Source organism: Choloepus didactylus, chromosome 3 (genome assembly GCF_015220235.1).
Source record: "Choloepus didactylus isolate mChoDid1 chromosome 3, mChoDid1.pri, whole genome shotgun sequence".
NCBI lineage: Eukaryota > Metazoa > Chordata > Mammalia > Pilosa > Megalonychidae > Choloepus > Choloepus didactylus.
In genome coordinates, this window is record NC_051309.1 from 166,120,453 (window position 1) to 166,144,137 (window position 23,685).

The 23,685-nt window shown below is 36.9% G+C and overlaps 1 protein-coding gene and 1 pseudogene across 4 annotated transcripts in view; both read left to right on the plus strand.

The window, feature by feature from the left end:
* The window catches only part of ARFIP1 (ADP ribosylation factor interacting protein 1), a 195,913-nt gene that overhangs the window by 50,237 nt on the left and 121,991 nt on the right, over positions 1-23,685 (plus strand). The gene's annotated exons all lie outside the window — the stretch shown is intronic.
* On the plus strand, positions 5,094-6,093 carry LOC119529942 (annotated as a pseudogene).

The following is a 23,685-nucleotide window of genomic DNA, read 5'->3' on the forward strand; positions in this document are numbered from 1 at the left end:
TTGGTTGCTTTTTCAAATAGCTCATTAGTAGTTTATAGAAACACCACTGATTTTTGCATGTTGCTTTTGTTATCGCGCCACTTTGCTGAACATGTTTATTAGCTCAAGTGACTTTGTTGTGTTTTTTTCTCTGGATTTTCTAAATGTAGGATCATGTCATCTGGAAATAGTGAAAATTTTACTTCTCCCTTTCCAATTTGGATGCCTTTTCTGTCTTTTTCTTTCCCAGTTGTTCTAGCTAGAACTTGTAGCAAAGTGTTGAATAACAATGGTGGAAGTGGGCATCCTTGTCTTGTTCCCAGTCTTAGAGGGAAGGCTTTCAGTCTCTCACCATTGAGCATGATGTTAGCAGTGGGTTTTTCATATATGTTCTTTATCATGTTGAGGAAGTTGCCTTCTGTTCCTATCTTTTGAAGTATTTTTTCAAGAAAGGATGCTGGATTTTGTTAAATGCCTTTTCTGTGTCAATCGTGAGGATCATGTGGCTTTTCCCTGTCGATTTGTTAATGTAGTGTATTACATTAATTGATTTTCTTGTGTGGTACCACCCTTGCATACCTGGGATATAACCCACTTGGTCATACTGTATAATTCTATTAATGTGCTGTTTGATTCTATTTGCAAGTATTTTCTTGAGGATTTTGATTCTATATTCATTAGAGAGATTAGTCAGAAGTTTTCTTTTCTTGTGGTATCTATCAGGCTTTGGTATTAGGGTGATGTTGGCCTCATAGAATGAGTTAGGTAGTGTTCATTCTTCTTCAGTTCTTTGGAAGAGTTTGAGAAGAAATAGTATTGATTCTTCTTGGAATGCTTGGTAAAATTCACCTGTGAAACCATCTGGTCCTGGACCTTTTCTTTGTTTGGAGGTTTTTGATGAATGATTCAGTCTCCTTACATGTGATTGGTTTGTTGAGGTATTCCGTTTCTTTTTGAGTCAGTGTAGATTGTTTATGTGTTTCTAGGAAATTGTCCATTTCATCTAAGTTGTCTAGCTTGTTGGCATACAGTTTTTCATAGTGTCCTTTTATGTTCCTTTTTATTTCTTCAGGATCTGTAGTAATGATTCCTCTCATTTCTGATTTTATTTATTTGCATCATCTGTCTTTTTGTCTTTGAGTATAGCTAAGGGTTTGTTGATCTTCTCAAAAACCACTTTTTTGTTTCATTGATTCCCTCTATTGTTTTTTATTCTCCATTTCATTTATTTACACTCTAATCTTTGTTATTTCTTTCTGCTTACTTTGAATTAGTTTGCTGTTCTTTATTTAGTTTCTCCAGTTGTTCAGTTATGTCATTGGTTTTAGCCCTTTCTTCCATTTTAACTTAGCTGTTCAGGGCTATAAATTTCCCTCTCAGCACTGCCTTCACTGTATCCCATAAGTTTTCATGTTGTGATCTCATTTTCATTCGTCTCGAGATATTTACTGATTTCTCTTGCAAATTCTTTTTTGACCTACTGATTGTTTAGGAGTGTGATATTTAACTTCCAGATATTTGTGAAAATTCCAGTTCTCTGGTTATTATTGATTTCCAGCTTCATTCCATTATGATCAGAGAAAGTGCTTTGTATAATTCCAGTCTTTTCAAATTTATTGAGACTTGTTTTATTATCCAACATGTGGTCTATCCTGAAGAATGATTCATGAGCCCTTGAAAAGAATGTATATCCTGCTGTTTTGCAGTGCAATATTCTGTACCTGTTGGTTAGGTCTAGTTTATTTACCATAGTATTCACATTTTTTGTTTCCTTATTGAACCACTGTCTAGATGTTCTGTTATTGATGAGAGTGGTGTATTGAAGCCTGCACGTATTATTTTAGAGATGTCTATTTCTCTCTTCAGTTATGCCAGTGTTTGCATCATGTATTTTGGGGCACCCTGGTTACATGCATGGAATGTTCATGATTTTATTTCTTCTTGAAGGATTGCCCCTTCAATTAATACATACTGTCCTTCGTTGTCTCTTAGAACACTTTTGTATTTAAAGTCTATTTTGTCCGATATTAGTATAGCTACCCCAGCTCTTTTTTGGTTACTGTTTGCATGATATATCTTTTTACAGCCTTTCACTTTCAACCTATTTGTGTCCTTGGTTCTAAGGAGAGTCTCTTGTAGACAGCATATAGATGGGTCATATTTTTTTTATCCATTATGCCAATCTGTGTCTTTTGATTGGGGAGTTTAATCCATTAGCATTCAGTGTTATTACTATAAAGGCATAACTTCAACCATTTTATCCTTTGGCTTGTGTATTGTTATGTCTTGTTTTGTCCGACTCTTTCCCCTTTTAATTACCCTTACTGATAATCTTCATCTCTACACTCTCTTCCATGCCTCTCTCTCCTGTCTTTTTCTCAACCTGCTGAGCTCCCTTTAGTATTTCTTGTAGGGTAGGTCTCTTGTTAACAAACTCTTTCAGTTTCTGTTTATCTGTCAATATTTTGAACTCTCCTTCATTTTTGAAGAACAGTTTTACTAGACAAAGAATTCTTGGCTGGGTGTTTTTCTCTTTCAGTATCTTAGATATATCATACCACTGCCTTCTCGCCTCCATGGTTTCTAATGAGAAATCACCACTCCTATATGTGATGAATCACTTCTCTAGCTGCTTTCAGAATTCTGTTTGACATTTGACATTCTGATTAATTTGTGTCTTTGAATAGGTCTATTTGGATTTATTCTGTTTGTAGTCATTGCCCTTGTTGGATATGTATATTCAACTCTTTCATAAGAGGTGGGAAATTTTTGGCCATTATTTCCTCAAATATTCTTTTTGCCCCTTTTCCCTTCTCCTTCTGGGGCACCAGTGATGCATATATTTGTGCGTTTCAAGCTGTCATTCATTTCCCTTGGACTGCTCAATTTTTTTCCATTCTTTTCTGTCTCTGGTCTTCTGTCTGTAAGATTTAAGATGTCCTGTCTTCTAGCTTGCTGATCCTTTTTCTCCCATCTGTTGAAATCTGCTGTCGTATGCCTCTAGTGTATTTTTAATATCTTCTCTTGTGCCTTTTATTCCCATAAATTCTGTTATTTTTCTGGCATGTTTTCAAATTCTTCTTTATTCTCACCTGTTGTCTTCTTAGTATTCTTTATCTCTTTAGCTACGTATTCCTTCATCTCTTTGAATTGATTTAAGAGATGTGTTTGAACATCTTTGATTAGTTTTTCCAAATTCTGTCTCCTCCAGCTTTTTAATTTGTGCCTTTGACTGGGCCATATCTTCCTATTTCTTAGTATGGCTTGTAATTTTCTGCTGATGTCTAGGCTTCTGATTATTTTGATGTGTTTACTCTGATGTTCAGTTTTTCTCTCTTGCTTAATGTTTTATTGTTAATTGACTTTGTGGTAAGGCTCTTCTTTGACACTTCTTTCAAGTTATTTTAGATCTTTAGAATTGCCTGTGTTTAACTGATCAAAACAGGGCTGGGGGACACACAAAAGGGCACAGATGAGTTCCAAATGGTCCTGGGGAAAGTGTCAGGAAAGACCCCAAAAGGTCTTTTTTTTCCCCTCCCCTTTTGCTTCTCTCAGATTCAGTTGCCTGGTCTGCCCTGCAGATGGTGCTCTTTGGCCAGTCTTTCCCTACTGTCCTTAGAAGGGACTCTGTTTTTTCAATCTCCACTGGGCGATGTTGAAACAATAGCTGTAGAGATCCCTGTTCCAGGAGGCTAGAACAGTGATTCAGAGCCAGAGCTTGGTAGTCCAATCTCACCGATCAGAAGCTGTGCTCAGCACTTATCCATGTTCTCCCCACCTTTGTTCCCAGGGAAGAAGTCTTTTACTCCCCTCTCTGTCCTGAGCAGCTAGCCACAGACTGTGTCTGAGGCAAGATTTGCAGGTGGGGTTTGTGTGCCAGCCACTGCTTCAGGAGCAGTTCACTCATAATTTTTGCTGCGGCTTCTCAGTCTACTCATCCAGGTTTCTCCTGGATGTCCTGCAATGCCCCTCTGGTCTCCAGAGCCCCAGAACTGTTGGTTTGGACAGTTTTTGCCAGTCCACTTGTTGTTTTTATAGGAGTATATCCTTTAGCTCCCTAATCTGCCATTTTTTAACTTTTGAGATACTCATTTTCAACTAGGGAGCTGTCATGAAATTTTTTGTTTTAAAACCATTCTGCCAATTTGTATGTTTGTTAATAATTTTTAGCACTATAATTAATGTTTAGTATATGATTTTCCAAAAAGTGGGTCATTCTTTGTGGGAAATAAAGTGAATAGATAATAGCAGGGATATTTATATATCTTTTTGCAAATAAGTATTCCCATTACTTGCTTTAAGGCATGCCATTTTTGGGACATTCATTTCCTAATTAAAGCAACAAACTAGAACAACACATGGTTCTATTGCTGCACTTTTTTCCTGCTATTTCCTCATCTTGTTCCATAGGATGTTTCTCTTTGACTTCTACTATTACTACTCTATCAGTTCATGCCTCCGTATCCCCACATTGATAATTCCCAAATTGATGTCTTTAGCCTGGAGCTCTAGGCCTGCATTTAAAAATTCCTAATTTACTAATTATTCCAGTCTGCTAATGCTGCTGTTATGCAAAATACCAGAAATGGATTGGCTTTTATAAAGGGGATTTATTAGGTAACAGATTTACAGTTCTATGGTCATAAAAGCGTCCAAACTAAGGCATCAACAAGAAGATACCTTCCCTAAAGAACAGACGATGGCTTCTGGAATACCTCTGTCAGTTGGGAAAGCACATGACTGGTGTCTCCTGGTCCTTTGCCCCTGGATTGTGTTTCAGAATGGCTTTCCCCAAAATGTCTCTGGGCTACTGTCTTTGCTCTTGTTAGGTCCTGTGTGTCCTTGCTTCTTTCTCCCAGGGCATGTCTCTCTAAGCATTTGGGGGTCTTCTCTTAGCTTCTCCAGGGCAAATTCTGGGCTTTATCTATTAGCTTGGCATCTCCAAACATCTTTCTTGTCAGCGTCTCCAAGCATCAGTGTATGTGTCAGTACTCCAGTGAACTAATCAAGATCTGCACTGAATGGGTGGGGTCCACACCTCCATGGAAATAATATAATCAGAGTTCTCACCCATGGTTGAGTGGGTCACAACTCCATAGAAACATCCAATCAGAGGTTTCCATCCCACAAGATTGGACTAAAAGATCATGACTCCCAAGTGGTGAGAGCAGCAGATACGGAGATGCCCCAAGAGAAAGAGGCATTGCTGCCTGGTTGAAAAAAATTATTTGGAGATCATTGTATTCCACAATATGAGGTGAATCCATGGTCCACAGAGATTTTATATCACCTTTCAGAAAACAGCATGGCCCAGGACAAGGATGTCTCCCTAGTAACAGAAGATTTGAAACAGGAAATGAGCAAATATGAATCCAAAGCCAAGCATCTTCAAGACCTTCTCATGGAGAGTGTGAATTTTTCCCCTGCCAATCTCTCTAGCACTAGTTCCAGATATCTCAGTACTTTGGTTGACAGTGCAATGGCACTTGAAACAAAGGCTACCTCACTAGCTAGTTTTATCCCTGCAGTGAATGATTTGACCTCTGATCTTTTTCGTACCAAATCCAAAAATGAAGAAATCAAGCTTGAATTGACAAAACTTGAAAAAACCTAACTGCAACTTTAATATTAGAAAAATGTCTACGAGAGGACCTCAAGAAGGCAGAGCTGCGTCTCTATGGAAAGAGCAAAGTTGACAGTCATCTTCAGAACATGGATTTCCTAAAAGCAAAATCAGAGGAGTTCAGATTTGGAATCAAGACTGCAGAGGAGCAGTAACTTTCAGCTAGAGGCATGGGTGCTTCTCTGTCTTATTAGTCACTAGTAGAACTGTCAGAGAAACTGGCAGAAGTAAAACGACAGACAATACTTTTGAAGAAAAAACTGGAGTCCTATTTAGATTTAATGCCGAATCTATCTCTTGCTCAAGTAAAAATTGAAGAAGCAAAATGAGAATTGGATACCATTGAAGCTGAACTTACAAAGAAAGTGGACATGATGGAACTGTGACCAGAGCCAAACAAATGTTTTCCCTAACAGAGTCAATTGAATACAACTTTAAAAAATGTTTTTCCTCTTAACATTCCTTAATAACTTAATTTCAGTGTTCTTAGTTGAGACATTATTATTGATAAAATAATGTTTTCTGCTTGTGTATTGCATTTTTGTACCCAAATGTATAGTGTTTGTATTAAAAAGCATTTTCTCTTGGTTAAAAAAAAAAAAGATCATGGCTCTTCTGGGGTTCATAACAATTTCAAACCAGCACACTGGTAGACTTAGATAGCCCACAAATATTCTCAAATTCACAATGTCTAAAACTGAACTCATTCTCTGACCTTTTGAAGCTAAATACACATTCTGCTTTTCCTACTTTGGCAACACTTTCATCTTCCCTGTTTCCAAACCAGAAATTGTGTATGTGTGTAGGGGTGGGGTGGGGGGGGGGGGCGGTGGGAGGGAATCACATGGGATTATTCTAGATTCCACTTCCATTTTTAGCCCCCACGGTCTCATCACTTTGCAAGTTTCTCAGTATCTCTTGAACCCACCTTTTTCCATTCCCAGTACCTTAATTCAGATCTTTATTATGTCCTATCTGGACTGTAAAATAGTCTTCTAAATAGATTTTTCTGCCTCCAGTCTTTCCTTCTTTCCCTTCAGTTTAACCTCCCATCAGACTGTTCCCTGTAATAAATGATCAAACCCTTTACTGCTTTCTCCTTATTCCTTTCACAATTAAGTCCACACTTCTTAGCCTGGCCTTAGAAAGCCCATTATGATATGCTCCTGCATGCTTTTCTAGCCTCCTTATTATATTTATTTTTTAACTTTTAATTTTAATAAAATTTCATGCAGAAAATGGTCTTAAAACTCTTTACCCAGATTCACCAGCTGTGAACATTTCATCCCATTTACTTTAACATTACTCTCTCTATACCATTTCCTTTTTGAACCATCTGAGAGTATGGAGCAAGTTGCTGTTTGGTGTGTCATGGGAACATAGGTTCAGGCCCAATAGAGATTATTTAAAAAGTTGACTGTATTACTTACACAGCACAAGGGGTCCAAAAGAGCAGGGATAGAGGCCCCATCATGGCCAGATTGCCAGGGAGGCCACATACTTGGGTCAGAGTTACTGGATGGCAGCTTTACCTGCCCTGCTTCACATAGGAGATGAGGGACCCTGTTGCCTGAGTGCTAGTTTTTATACACCCCAGCAGTGGGGGCCCTGCCACTGAACAAGAAGCATGTGTTGAGCAACGTTTGTGCAGAGTTCCTACCCTGTTCCTGGTTTCTGATTCAAGGTAATGTCAAACCATTCCACTTCTGGGTAGTTTGTTTTTCACAGTTGAGACCTGACATCTTCCCTGTGCTGCAAAATGGAAATGTGCTGAAACATTGCGCACAAACAAGCAACAGGGTTTGGAAAGAAAGGGGGTAGAAGAGGACTAGGAGATGGCTGCTGGGTATGTTTGTGACTTGCCGCAGCAGTTTATCCCTCATCCTACTGAGCAAAAACTTAACTCCAGTAATGTGGGTGTATCATAAGGATGTAGTTGCAGCGAAGAAAATAGGAATCTCAAAAAGAATGTAAGAACAGGAGATCTTTCAGAAATTCATAGTTTAGATGCATAGACAGATCTAGGGACAGAGTTGTTTTGATAATAATTGTCAACTAGAGTGTGTAGATTTTGAAGGTAATGATCTGTCATCAACATAAATCTCCTTGCTCTTCTGTTCTCATTTGCCTGTCCAACACTCCGGATGACTGATTCACTCAGCATTCCCTGTTCACCCTTTGGAGAGTCTGATTAGCTCAGGAAATGTCCCTTTCCTCTGTTGGGCAATGAATGCTTTTCTAACCCGGACTTCTCTTTACTTGTAACTTGTGGATCAGACAGCTTTTGTGTCAGGGAGGAAGCCAGGCTTCCTCCTTGGTTCAGTCAGTGGCAACCACTCAATTGGGGATGTGAAAGAGGCAGTTTCTTTTAGTAGAGATCAGTGAACTTCTGTACAGCTGTGCATAAAGTGGCCAGTTATTCTTTAAACAAGATATTTTAAATCCCTTTTAAATAGGTACTGCTTTAGAATACTAATAAGGAAGATATGGTGGATGCTGTACTGAGTGGCTCAGTTACCCCCTTCAGGACCAACACCCTTTTTCCCCCAGCTACCAGGAATGTTCCCTGCTGACGGCTTTTTGCTAGGGAGCTGAGGCTCCCTAGGAATTGCCTCTACCAGAAAGAGCTGCCTTGCCCAAAGTAACACCTGTAATCTGGGTATCCAGTGTTCAGGGATACAAATGTGAGGGTACAAGTGCCCAACCCCCTCATTTCAGTTTGAAACATCTCTGAAAAGCCATCCCAGCTTCAGTGCTCCCTGTGGGATTGGCCAAGGCCTATTTTGCAGTGCAAGCATTGCAGCTCTGTCCAAGTCTGCTTCCCTCACTCCCTGTATTGGATGACTCTCCATAAATTTCCTGCATGCCAATTTCTGTCTCAGAAACTTTTTCCCATGAAATCCAATCTTTAAGGCAGATAGTATGTTTGGAATCTTCCTGAAAATTTTTTTTAAACTTTCAAGGCTTTACATTATGCATTAACTTTATTTCCTTACTATTTCAAAGCCTGTAATAAGATGAACTCTGAAATAAAGCTTTGTTTTGTCAGTATTTTTAATAAGAAATTTAGGAATGCCAGGAAATGAGAGAAATAGGATATCTGGGGAATGTTTGAAATGACATCAGCAGGATTTTGCATTATTGTAAAAGTTCTTTTTTCATACTTGGGGTTTCATTTTAGTCTTTGTTATAGCAGTCTTCAAAATAATTAAAGTACACTAGTTTTGAAAGCTTCAGTAGTTCACTTTTTTAATTACTTCCGATCATTTCCCTCCAGTTTGTTTTACTGCAGTGAAATGCACAAGAAATAATGAAGGTGTTAATTATATACTCCATAGGTAGGGCAAGGGAGAGAGTAGGTGTGGAACATGAATGTAGTGATCATTTTAACAACTTCCTAAAATCAACTTGTGATATAGGCTCATATCTGTTCCATTTAATAAGCATTTAATGAGAACCTCTTCCTTGCCAAACCCTGGGCTAGTCTCTGAGGATATAGAGATAAGTAAAACTGTCTTTGTCCTTAAGGACCTTATTCTTCAGTAGGTAAGGGAATATTCATTTATTTACTCTCTCACATCTTCATTCTTAACAAGTTTAGTACTCTGAGCACCTACTATTGCCCTACGTATACAAAGACGGAAAGATGGTATATTTTGTATCAGACAATAGAAATATTATGTATAAAATTCAGTATGGCAAAAAAAGGTTTGTTTAAGGAGTAGAGGTATGGTATAAATGAAGTAGAACATTTCTAGAATTGCCAAGGGTCAGAAATCTGGCCTAGGAAGACCCTGGGATTTATGCAATTTGTAACTGTTTCAAAAGATTTGGTTTTAGAGTTCCTAAAAAAAGTGAGTGGATACTTAACTGTTCTAGATATTTATTGTATAATCTGATTGGCCTCCCAAGCAGAACCAGCGGCACTTTTCCCCAGAGGAGTGACTACTTCATTTTTGTTTTCTCTAGAATCTAGCAGAGTACCTTGCATATAGCAAGCTTCTGGTAAATGTTGGTTAAATTTGTCTACACCAGTGTTTCTCAAACTGTGGTCTCTAAATTGGCGGGGGGGGGGGGGGTTGCGGTTCCTGAGACTCTTTCAGGTGTCTGCAAGGTCAAAACTGTTTTCAGGAATTCTAAGACATTACGTGCCATCTTTCTGTGTTATTTGCACTCATGCTGCAAAAGAATTGGTACATAAAACTGTTGGCATTTAGCAAGAATCAAACAGTTTTACCAAGTGGTACTAGGAGTCATATTTTTTCACCACTGTGTACTCACAGTAACGAAATTCCAGTTTCACTTAAGAATGTCTTTGATGAAGTAGTGTTTTAAATGTTATGTCTAAAACATCTTTTTAATATTCTGTATGAGGAAGCGGGAAATATACTTAAAACACTTCAGCTCCATGCCAAATTTCCGTGGTTGTCTTGAGAAAAAGCACATGTGTGATTGAATGGTGAGCTGAACAGATTGCTTTTTCCTTTTTAATGGAATACCATTTTTACTTGAAAGGATGGCTGAAAGGCAAACTCTGGCTATATTCAGACATGGTTATTTTTTGGCAGACATGTTTTGGAAAAACTGTTACTTAAAGTAGAACATTTGATAGTATTTGTTGCCAGTGATAAAATTCAAACTTTGAAGTGAAAATTAGAATTTTGGAAAACTTGTATCTACTACACTGAGCTTAACAGCTTCCCCATATTCAGTCTTTTCTGATGAAATCAGTGATACAACAAATTTGACCATTTTATATTATAAACGAAAATACATCAATATTTGGAAGATCTGCATAACCCATTAACCAATGTTTTCCAAATGACTAATGCGTGATATTACTAAATAATGCATATGTAATTGATCCATTCAAACTGCAAGGTAAACCAGTGGATTTTAATCTGATAAGGTGTGGAAAGTACATTGATAAGTTTTTTTAATGTAATTTTATTGAGATATATTCACACCATACAAAGATATGGTTTTAAATTCTACATTGCAGTTAACTTTTAAGGAACTATCACTTGTCAAGTTTTGATATAGTATCAAAGAACTTCCACGATTAATCTGACAAGGCACAAGCAGTATAAGGCTGAATTTTCTTCATATATTTCTACCCAAACAACATATTGCAACAGATTAAATGCAGAAATAGATATGAGAATCCAGGAGTCTTCCTATAATCACAGGTATTAAAGTCTTTGCAAAAAATGTAAAACAGTGCCATCATACATTTTGAAATTAGTATCTTTTATCTCACATACTTGATGTACAAACATGCTCTATGAAAAGTGTTGTTTGCTGTCATCCAGTGTATATCTTTTACATTTTAATAAGCCTTTTTATGTTTCATACAAGTAGAGACTAGATCATAAGCCTATTTGCATTAATGCTTGTTTTCAGTAACGCAATCTAACCTATAATAATCTCTTTAATTATATAGTGCAATCTTTCTTTGAAAATTTTTCCTAACTGCTTTAAACATAAAGTGTAATGCTTGAACTAGGAACAAGTTTATTTTAGTTATTTAAATCTGGTTTTAAAAAAATTCTTCCAGAAAAAATCAAAGAAACTCTTAATAATATTCTTGGCAGTAGATTCAGACTTGTAGTTTAACCCCCCCCACACACACACACACACATTTTTTTTTTTCAGTTGTTTAGTCTGGTTTTGGTGATTCTGTGCAATGAGGTATCAGGGACAGCAGCTGGATTCAAGTCTTGAGCATTAGAACATAACATCGTTAGATATTCATTCAGGATCCTAACATATAGCTGTCAAGGCCTTTATTCTAGTAGGCACCATTGTTAAAATTATGTGTGTGTACACAACACTTTCAAAGCCATTACAGGTTTAAAAAACTAGAGGGGTTGGGGAGAGGGTTCTCTTTTACTAGAATAAGTTGTTGAACTTATTTACTCTGAAATTTCTTAATTTTTAGAATAAGGGAAATGAGATTATTTTTGAGATCCTTTACAAATATAAAATTGTTATTTTAAAGGTAATCACACATTTTGCTTTTTAATCCAATATGGTCAGAGGCATGAAAAATTTTTACTGATCACAAATAATGTTCTATCATTATTTTCTAATGAGGTGAAATTCATACAACATAAAATTAACCATTTTAAAGTGTACAGTTAAGTGGCATTTAGTACATTCACAGTGTTGTGCAACCACCACATATATCAATATCCAAAATGTTTTCATTACCCCTAAAGGAAACTTTGTACCCATTAAGCAATATGTTGTATTTTCCTTTTCATTTGTCTCAAAATATTTTCTAATTTCCCTTGTATTTTCGTCTTTGAACCATGAGTTTAATTTTCATATGTGAATTTTCCAGCTTTGCCTCTGTTATTGATTTCTAGTTTCATTGCATTGTGGTCAGAGAAGATATTTTGTATGATTTCCAGTCTTTTTTAATTTATCGAGACTTGTTTTGTGGTCTAACTCTAGGGTCTGTCCTGAAGAATGTTTCATGTACACTTAAGAAAAACGTTTATTCTTTTGTTTTGGGGTGGAGTATTGTGTATATGTTTTTAGGTCTACTTGTTTTACAGTGTTATTTAAGTCCTCTATTTCCTTATCAATTTTCTTTCTAGTTGTTCTGTCCATTATTGAAAAGTGTGGTATTGAGGTCTCAAACTGTTATTGTAGAACTGTCTCTTTCTCCTTTCAGTTCTTTCAATTTTGTTTCATATATTGTGGGACTCTTTTTGGGTGTGTTTATGTTTATAATTGTTGTATTTTCTTGATGGATTGATCCTTCTTTGTCTCATAACAATTTTTGACTCAAAGTCTATTTTGCCTAATATTAGTATAGCCACTCAGTTCTTTTTGGGTCACTATTTGTGAAATATCTTTTTCTGTCCTTTAGTGAGTCTTTTGTAGGTAGCACATTGTTAGATCATGTTTTTTTGTTTTTTTTGTTTGTTTTTTTTAACCCATTCTGCTAAGCTATGCCTTTTAATTGGAGAGTTTAATCTATTTATAATGAAAGTAATTACTCATAAGAAAGGATTTATTTCTGCTATTTTGCTGTTTTCCATGTCTTATATTTTTTTGTTTTTTGTTTTGTTGTTCCTTAACTCCTCCATTACTGCCTTTTATGTTTTATTGGTTTTTTTGTAATGTGCCATTTTGATTCCTTTCTCATTTCCTTTTCTGTATATGTTTTTACTTATCTTCCTAATGTTTATCCTGGGGATTACAATTAACCTTTTAAACATTTCTATTTTGAAATAATACCCCATTATCTTCATTAGTATACAAATCTGTTTCTATAAAGAGTTATAATATTGTTGTTACAAATGACATGTTTATTTATTATGTATCCATTAACATAGATTCATAATTGTTGTCTTACACATGTCTTTTAAATCATACAGGGGAAAAAAAGAGTTACAAACCAAAACTACAGTAATACTGGCTTTTGTCTTTCCTTATGTAGTTGTCTTTAACAGTGTTCTTTATTCAGCGTTCAAGTTACTTTCTACTGTGCTTTTATTTCCACCAGAAAGACCCCTTTTAGCCTGTGTTGTAGGGCTAATCTACTAGTGACAGAGTCCCTCAGTTTTTGTTTACTGCAAATGTTCATTTTGTGATATTTTATGTTCCCAAGTACAAAATTCATTGGCAGTTTTTTATCTTAGCACTTTAAATATGCCATTCTGTTGTCTTCTGGCCTCTATGATTTATGATGAGAAATTACCTTAATATGTTATTGAGAATCCCTTGTATGTGATGAGTCACTTTTCTCTTGCTGCTTTCAAAATTCCCTTTGTCTTTTTCTTTCAACTGTTTGAATATAATGTGTCTCAGCGTGAATCACTCTGGGTTTATCCTTCTTAGAGTTTGTTGAGTGTTTTCATTTCCTAGGCTACTGAAAGCAGATACCATGAAATGGGTTGGCTTTAACAATGAGAATTTATTAGCTTAAAATTTTGAGGCTGAGAAAAATGTCCAAAACAAGGCATCATCAGTGTAATGCTTTCTTCCCATAGATTGGCTGCCAGCGATGCTGGACTCCACTGCCATATGGCAAGGCATATGGTGGTGTCTGCTGATCTCTCCCTTCTCTTCTGGGTTTCATTGCTTTCAGCTTCTTGCTTCCATGGCTTTCTTTCTCTCTCTTTGTATTAATTCTATTTATAAAGGACTCCAGTAAGAAGATTAAGATCCGTCCTGAATGAGGTGGATCATAACTTAACTGAAGTAGCCTCATCAAAAGGTTCTTCTTAAAATTAGTCCACACACACAGAAATGGATTAATTTAGGAACATAACTTTTTGGGGTGCATACTGCTTCAAACCACCACATTCAACTTCTTGGATTTGTAGATTCATGTGTTTTTTTCAAATTTGGGAAGCCTTCAGCCATTATTTGTTCAAATATTCTTTCTGTACATTTCTCATTTTCCTTTTCTTCTTGGACTCCCATTATGTGTATAATGGTATGCTTAGTGATACCCCACAGGTACCTGAGTCTCTGTTCATTTATGTTCATTCTTTTTTCTTTCTGCTCCTCAGAGTGGATAATCTGAGTTGAGATTTGTCTGTCCTTGAAGTTCAATGATTCTTTCTTCTGCTTGCTCAAATCTGCCCTTGAAATCCTCTATTGTAATTGCTATTTCACTTATTGTACATTCCAGTTAATAATTTGTGTGTTTGGTTCCTTTTTATAATTTCTGTCCTTTTATTGATAGTCTATTTGTTGAGACACGGTTGTCTTGATTTTCCCTCTTTGTCTATGGTTTACTTTGAGCATATTTAAGACAGTTAATTTAAAGTCTTTGTCTAGTAGGTCCAGTGTCTTTGCTTCTTAAAGGACAGTTTCTGTTCATTTCTCCTGTACATGGGCCATATTTTCTTGTTTCTTTGGATGTTTTATAATTTTTTGTTGAAAACTGGACATTTTGGAAAGTATAATATAGTAACTCTGGAAATGAAATTCTTCTCCCTGTTCTAGTTTGCTAATGCTGCCAGAATGCAAAACACCAGAAATAGATTGGCTTTTATAAGAGGGGTTTATTTGGTTACAAAGTTACAGTCTTAAGGCCATAAAGTGTCCAAGGTAAGTCATCAACAATCGGGTACCTTCACTGGAGGATGGTACCTCTGTTAGCTGGGAAGGCTCATGGCTGGCGTCTGCTCCAGAGTTCTGGTTTTTTGAAACTGCTCCTGTGCATTCTTCAAAGTGTCCCTCCCTCTTGGCTGTAGCAAGCTTGTCCTTCTACCTGAGCTTATATAGTGCTCCATTAAACTCATCAAGGCCCATGCTGAATGGGCGGGGCCACACCTCCATGGAAATTATCTAATCAGAGTTATCACCCACAGTTGGGTGGGGTGTATTTCCATGGAAACAACCTAATCCACATGTTCCAACCTAATCCTCACTAATATGTCTGCCCCACAAGATTGCATCAAACAATATGGCCTTTTCTGGGGTACATAATATATTCAAACTGGCACACTCCCTCTCAGGGTTTGTTTTATTGCTTGCTGTGGGTTGTTGCTATTTGTTTGTGTAGTTACTTTTCTGAACTACTTTTGTAAAGTCTGTGTTCTTTGTTGTATGTGGCATTTGTTCCTTTAGCCTATGGCAGTTAGTGTTTTGAGAGAGATTTCCTTGAATGTCTGCAGCCAAAAAAATTTTAAATATATATGTTAAAAGGAGAGACAGGAGAGAAAGAAGATGGCGGCATAGAGAGGAGTGGAAGTTAGTTAGTCCCCCTGGAACAACTAATAAACAGTCAGGAACAACTAAAAATTGATCTGGAATAACTGCAGGGAGACAAATGTGACCATCCACTCATGATACACCAACCTGAACTGGGAGGAATGCCGAAGATGACAGCATAAAATCTGTAAGTAAAAACTGTGGACCCAAGCCAGGAGCCCCTTCACCACAGCCCGAACTGCAAAGCCTTGTGGTACTAGAGAGCAGCACTCTCCAAAACTGCAAACCCTCGTGTGCTAGAGAGCAGCTCTCTCTGAGCAAGTGAATATAGCTCAGCTGAGCTCCAACTGAGGTTTTAATTCGCACACATGAACTACTCAATACAAGCTGCAAATCTCCAACAATCAAACAGAGGCTTTTGGTGATGACTGACCTTGGAAAGCTGGAGGACCTCTCTGGGAGGGAGGGGGAGCCCAGAGGACCGGGTACTGTCTCTGGCCAATGGGTGGAACTGAGGGGGCCCGCAGACTGATCCTGAAGGGGGTCTTTCCGTCCCTTTTTCGGCTCAGTGGAGAAAGCCTCAGCCATTTTCAATTTCCAGCACTCAGACCCAGACAAGGGTGGAGATAGCAGAGTCAGACAATTCAAATGGAAATGACCTCTCCCCAGGGGGTTCTGTCTTCCATAAGAGGAAAGAGTCCGTTCCAAGCTCTTCTACCCACCTTCCATTCAGAACTGGACCCCAGAGCCTGGGGGAAAACAGCCACGGGCCACACCTCCTTACGCCAGTTTGGAGCTACAGGCTGGCAGGCGCCACCTGCTGGGCAGAAAAGCACAGTGACTCGAGTCCTCACAGGCTGCATCAATCTTCTAACACACCCTCAGGGAGACCTGAAACTATTGCCTCCTTCCAAGATCTGAGCCCATTCTGGTCTAGGAAAACCTGATTTGGAGTAACCAAGGTAGCCAGATGCCTAGACAACAGAAAACTACAACCTGCACTAGGAAGGGTGAAGTTATGGCCCAAAGGAACAAACTTACACTTCAACTGAGATACAGGAATTTAAACTAGTGCTGGATCAATTCAGAAAGTATAGGGAAGATATGGCAAAAGAGATGAAGTGTATAATGAAAACATTTGTCATACATAAGGTAGAAATCGAAAGGTTGAAAAAACAACTTGACACAATCTATGGAAATGAAAGGCACGACACACGAGATGAAGGACACAATGGAGACATACAACAGCAGATCTCAAAAGACAGAGGAAAACACTCAGGAACTGGGGAACAAGGCACCTGAAAGCCTACACCCAAAAGAACAGATAGAGAAAAGAATGGAAAAATATGAGCAGTGTCTCTGGGAACTTAAGGACAAAATGAAATGCAGGAATTTAAGTGTCATTGGTGTCCCAGAAAGAGAAGCAAAGGGAAAAAGGGCAGAAGCAGTAATAGAGGAAATAATCAATGAAAATTTCTCATCTCTTATGAAAGACATAAAATTACAGATCCAAGAAGCGCAGCTTACCCCAAACCAAATAGATCCGAATAGGCCTACGCCAAGACGCTTAATAATCAGATTATCAAACATCAAAGATAAAAAGAGAATCCTGAAAGCAGCGAGAAAAAAGTGATCCATCATATACAAAGGAAGCTTGATAAGACTGCGGATTTCTTAACAGAAACCATGGAGACAAGAAGGAAGTGGGGTGATATATTTAAGATACTTAAAGAAAAAACCACCAACCAAGAATCCTATATCCAGGAAAACTGTCCTTCAAATCTGAGGGAGAGCTTAAAATATTCTCTGACAAACAGACAATGACAGAGTTTGTGAACAAGATACCTGCTCTGCAGGAAACACTACGGGGAGCACTAAAGACAGAAAGGAAAAGACAGGAGTAAGAGGTTTGGAACACAGTTTTGGGAGATATAGCACAGCAATGTAAGTACACTGAACAAAGATGACTGTGAGTATGGTTGAAAGAGGAAGATTAGGAGCATGTGGAACACCAGAAGGAAAAAGGAAAGATAAAGACTTGGACTGTATAACTCAGTGAAACCTAGGGTGCTCAACGATTGTGATAAAAGGTACAAATATTTTTTTACATGAGGTAGAACAAATGAATATCAACATTACAAGATGTTAGAGATGGGATGGGATTGGGGGAAAAATACAGTCAATGCAAACTAGAGACTACATTAACAGAAACATTGTATTATGCTTCCTTTAATGTAACATAGGCAATATACCAATGCTAAATGCATATGATGAGGGGAACACAGGAGAAGGGTATGGGACTTGGCATTGGTGATGTTGTCCGACTCTTTATTCTGCTTTAGTTTAATGCTGTCTTTCCTTTTGTTGCTTCCTAGGTGTCATGTTTTTTTTTTCTTTCTTTCTTTTTCTCCTTTCTTTTTTTCTTTTTCTCTTGTCTCTACCTTCTTTGACTCTTCCTCCTCCTTTGTGGAAGAAATGGAGATGTCCTTATACAGATAGTAGTGATGGCAGTGAATACATAAATACGTGACTATTCAGGGAACCATCAATTGTTTACTTAGGACACAATGTATGGTGTGTGAACAAAACAGTTTTTAAAAAAAATGAGTTGATGAAGAAACCTTGAGGGCACTATATTGAGTGAAATAAGGCAGACATGTAAGGACAAATATTGCAGGGTGTCACTGATATGAACTAATTATAAAATGTAAACTCATAGACATAAAATGTAAGTTATCAGGATATAGAATGAGGCTAAAGAATGGGGCGCGGTTGCTTATGAGCAGAATGTTCAACTAGGGTAACTTTAAATGTTTGGAAATGGACAGAGGTGATGGTTACACATTGTGAGAATAACTAACAGTGCTGAATAGTGTGTAAAGGTGGTGGAAAGGGGAAGCTCAGAGTCACATATGTCACCAGAAGGAAAATTGGAGGTTTAAATATGGCAATGTATAAAACAGTGAATCTTGTGATGGACAAAGAAAAGAAAAAAATCCATCTCTCCTATTCTTTGGCTCTGCATTGGGGTACTTCTTCAGTGCTTAGCCAGGCCATTCACAACTCTGTCTGTTTTTTTTTTTTTCCACCTGTCCCCAAGAAAATTAACAAACCATAACCGAACAAAGAAATAAGAAAAACAAATAACCTAAAATAACTACATTGTTTCCACCATGTTCCTCCCTACTCCAAGAAAATAAACAAACTGTAACTAAATAACAGAATAAGAAAAACAAATAACCTAAAATAACTACATTGCTTCCAACATGTTCCTACCATACCTCCCAAAAATTAACAAACCATAGTCGTTCCTGAGTATTCCCATGACATTAAGATTACTGTCTATAACTTATCTGTTCTTATTAGATTATTGTTCCCCCTTGAGTATATGCTATCGCTAGGTCCCCTACATTCTATAATATAAAACATTTATTTTACATTTTCACAGACTTCACATTAGTGGTAACATACAATATCTCTCTTTTTGTTCCTGGCTTATTTCACCCAGAATTGTGTCCTCAGGGTTCATCCATGTTGTCATATGTTTCACGACCTTATTCCTTCTTACTGCCGCATAGTTTTCCATCGTGTGTATATACCACATTTTCTTTATCCAGTCATCGTTAAGGACATTTGGATTGTTTCAATCTCTTGGAAATTATGAATAATACTGCTATGAACATCGGTGTGCAAATATCTGTTCATGTCACTCTTTCAGATCTTCCCGGTGTATACCAAGAAGTGAAATTGCTGGATCGAAGGGTAACTCGATATCTAGTTTTCTAAGGAACCGCCAGACTGTCTTCCAGAGTGACTTTATACAGCCCCACCAACAATGAATAAGAGTTACAATTTCTCCACATCCTCTCCAGCATTTGTAGTTTCCTGTTTGTTTAATGGCAGCCATTCTGATTGGTGTGAGATGATATCTCATTTTGGTCTTAATTTGCATCTCCCTAATAGCTAGTGATGATGAACATTTTTTCATGTGTTTTTTAGCTATTTGTATTTCTTCTTTAGAGAAATGTTTTTTTCATATCTTTTGCCTATTTTATAAATGGGTTGTTTGTACTATGGTCATTGAGTTGTAAGATTTCTTTATATATGCAGGATATCAGTCTTTTATCAGATACATGTTTTCCAAATATTTTTTCCATTGAGTTGGCTGCCTTTTCACCTTTTTCTCAAGTTCCTTTGAGGTACAGAAGCTTTTAATTTTGAGGAATTCCCATTTATCTATTTTTTCTTTTGTTGCTTGTGCTTTGGATGTAAGGTCTAAGAAGCGACCTCCTAATACAAGGTCTTAAAGATGTTTCCTATGTTATCTTCTAAGAGTTTTGTGGTACTATCTCTTATGTTGAGGTCTTTGATCCACGTTGAGTTAATTTTTATGTAGGGTGTGAGGTATGGATCCTCCTTCATTCTTTTGGATATGGGTATCCAGTTCTCCCAGCCCCATTTGTTGAAGAGACTATGTCCTAGGTTAGTGGATTTGGGGAGCCTATCAAAGATCAGGTGACAGTAGATCTGGGGATCTATTTCCAAATTCTCAATTCGATTCCATTGATCAATACATCTATCTTTGCCCCAATACCATGCTGTTTTGATTACTGTGGCTTTATAGTAAGCATCAAAGTCAGAAGTGTAAGTCCTCACACTTTGTTTTCCTTTTTTAAAATGTGTTTAGCAATTCAAGGCATCTTCCCCTTCCAAATACATTTGATTACTAGCTTTTCCAAGTCTGCAAAGTAGGTTGTTGGAATTTTGATTGGAATTGCATTGAATCTATAGATGAGTTTGGGTAGAATTGACATCTTAACAACATTTAGCCTTCCTTCACATGAACAAGGAATATTTTTCCATCTGTTTAGGTCCCCTTCTATTTCTTTTAGTGAAGTTATATAATTTTCTATGTATAGATCTTTTACTTCCTTAGTTAAGTTTATTCCTAGGTACTTGATTTTTTTTGTTGTTGATTTTGAGAATGGAACATTTTCTTGAGTGTCTCTTCAGTTAGGTCATTTCTGGTGTATAGGAACATTACTGACCTATGTGCATTAATCTTGTATCCCGCTACCTTGCTAAATTTGTTTATTACCTCAGGTAGCTGTGTCATCGATTTCTCAGGGTTTTCCAAATATAAGATCATACCATGTGCAAATAATGATAGTTTTACTTCTTCCTTTCCGATTTGGATGCCTTTTATGTCTTTGTCTTGCTGGACTGCTCTGGCTAGCACTTCTAGCACAATGTTGAATAACAGTATAGCACAATGTTGAATAACAGTGGTGACAGAGGGCATCTTTGCCTCATTTCTGATCTTAGAGAGAAGGCATTCAGTCTCTTGCCATTGAGTACTATGCTGGCTGTGGGTTTTTCATATATACCCTTTATAATATTGAGGAAGTTTCCTTCAATTCCTACCTTTTGAAGTGTTTTTATCAAAAAAGGATGCTGGATTTTGTCAAATGCTTTTTCAGCATCTGTTGAGATCTTTTGATTTTTCCCTTTTGATTTGTTAATGTGTGTTGTATTACATTGATTGATTTTCTTATGTTGAACCATCCTTGCATGCCTGGAATGAACCTGGCTTAGTCATGGTGTATGATTTTTTTAAAGTTTCTTTGGATTTGATTTGGAAGTTTTTTGTTTTTTTTTTTTTGAGAATTTTTACATCTATATTCATTAGGGAGATTGGCCTGTAGTTTTCATTTCTTGTAGCATCTTTACCTGGTTTTGGTATTAGAGTGATGTTAGCTTCATAAAATGAGTTAGACAGTGTTCCATGTTCTTCAGTGTTTTGAAAGAGTTTAGGTAAGTTTGGTGTCTGTTCTTTTTGGAAAGTTTGGTAGAATTCCCCTGTAAAGGCAGCTGGCCCTGAACATTTATTTGCGGGAAGCTTTTTGATGACTGATTAGATCTCTTTGCTTGTGATTGGTTTGTTGAGGTCTTCTGTTTCTTTTCTGGTCAGTCTAGGTTGTTCATCTGTTTCCAGGAAATTGTCCATTTGTTCTACATTATCTAGTTTGTTGGTGTACAGTTGTTTATAGTAAACTCTTACAATTTTTTTAAATTTCTTTGAGATCAGTAGTGTCACCTCTCTCATTTATTATTTTGTTTATTTGGGTCTTCTCTGTTTTTGATTTTGTCAGTCTAGCTAGCGGCTTGTTAATTTTGTTGATCTTCTGAAAGAACCAACTTTTAGTTTTATTTATTCTCTCTATTGTTTTTTTATTCACTATGTCATTTATTTCTGCTTTAATCCTTGTTATTTCTTTTCTTCTACTTGGTTTAGAATTTCTTTGCTGTTCATTTTCTAGTTTCTTCAGTTCCATTAATTCTTTGATTTTAGCTCTTTCTTCCTTTTTAATGTATGCATTTAGAGCTATAAATTTCCCCCTCAATATCGCCTTCGCTGCATCCCATAAGTTTTGGTACGTTGTGCTCTCATTGTCATTCCTCTCTAGATATTTAGCAATTTCTCTTGCTATTTCTTCTTTAACCCATTGATTGATTAGGAGTGTGTTGTTTAACCTCCAGATATTTGTGAGTGTTCTAGATCTATGATGGTTATTGACTTCTAGTTGTATTCCATTGTGATCCGAGAATGTGCTTTGAATAATTTCAATCTTTTTAAATTTATTGAGGCTTGTTTTATGGCCCAGCACATGATCTTCTGGAGAAAGTTCCATGAACACTAGAGAAGAAGGTGTATCCTGGTGATTTGGGATGTAATGTTCTGTCTATGTCTGTTAAGTCAAATTCATTTATCACATTGTTTATCTTTTCAGTTTCTTTATTGGTCCTCTGTCTGGTTGATCTATCTGTAGGAGAGAATGATGTATTGAAGTCTCCCACAATTATTGTGGAAACATCTATTGCTTCCTTCAGTTTTGCCAGTGTTTGTCTCACGTACTTTGGTGCACCTTGATTGGGTGCATAGACATTTATGATTATTTCTTCTTGTTGAATTGTCCCTTTTATTAGTTTATAGTATCCTTCTTTGTCTCTTATGACATCCTTGCATTTAAAGTCTATTTTATCTGAGATTAATATTGCTGCTCCCTTTCTTTTGGCTGAAGCTTGCATTGAATGTTTTTTTCCCATCTTTTCACTTTCAATTTCTTTGTGTCCCTGTGTCTAAGGTGAGTCTTTTGTAAGCAACATGTTGATAGTTCATATTTTTTAATTCATTCTGCCAATCTATATCTTTTAATTGGTGAGTTTAATCCATTCACATTCAATGTTATTACTGTGAAGGCAGTTCTTGAATCAGCCATCATATCCTTTGGTTTTTATTTGTCAGATACATTATTTTCCCTCTTTCTCTTTATTTCCTTTAATGTACTCTTACTAAAATTCTTTAGTTCTCAGCTCTTCTCCAGACCTCTCTCTCCTTTCTTTTTTTCTCTCCCGGTGGGGCTCCCTTTAGTATCTCTTGTAGGTCAGGCCTTTTGTTAGCAAATTCTCTCAGCATTTGTTTGTGAAGATTTTAAGGTCTCCCTCAAATTTGAAGGAGAGCTTTGCTGGATAAAGAATTCTTGCTTCACAGTTTTTCTCTTTCAGAATTTTAAATATGTCATACCACTGCCTTTTTGCCTCCATGGTGGCCACTGAGTAGTCACTACTTAGTCTTATGTTGTTTCCCTTGTATATGGTGAATTGCTTGTCTCTTGCTGCTTTCAGAACCTGCTTCTTCTCTTCAGCATTTGACCTTCTGATCAGATTATGTCTTGGAGTGGGTTTATTTGGATTTATTCTGTTTGGAGTTTGTTGGACGTCTACGATTTACATATTTATGTTGTTTAGAAGGGTTGGGAAGTTTTCCCCAACAATATTTTTGAATACTCTTCCTAGACCTTTACCCTTCTCTTCCCGTTCTGGAACACCAATGATTCTTATATTTGTGTGCTTCATGTTGTCCATCACATCCCTGAGATCCATTTCAAATTTTTCGATTTTTTTTCTCCATTCGTTCTTTTATGTTTTCACTCTCCAAAATATTATCTTCAAGTTCGCTTACTTGTTCTTCAACTTCATGTAATCTGCTGCTATATGTTCCCAGAATCTTTTTAATTTGATCAACAGTTTCTTTTATTTCCATAAGTTCCTCTATTTTTTTAATTTACTCTTGCAAATTCTTCTTTATGCTCTTGAAGGGTCTTCTTGATATTCTTTATATCCTGAGCCATGGTATTGGTGTTTGTAATTACTTCTTTGAGTGATTGCTCCTAATTCTGTGTCTCCTCTGGTTTTTTGATTTGGGCGTTTGGATTATCCATATCTTCTGATTTCTTCATATGCTTTAAAATTCTCTGTTGTTTTTGGCCTCTTGGCATTTGCTTATCTTGATCGGGTCCTTTTAGGATATGCAGGCTTATATGAACAATTATTTATAATTT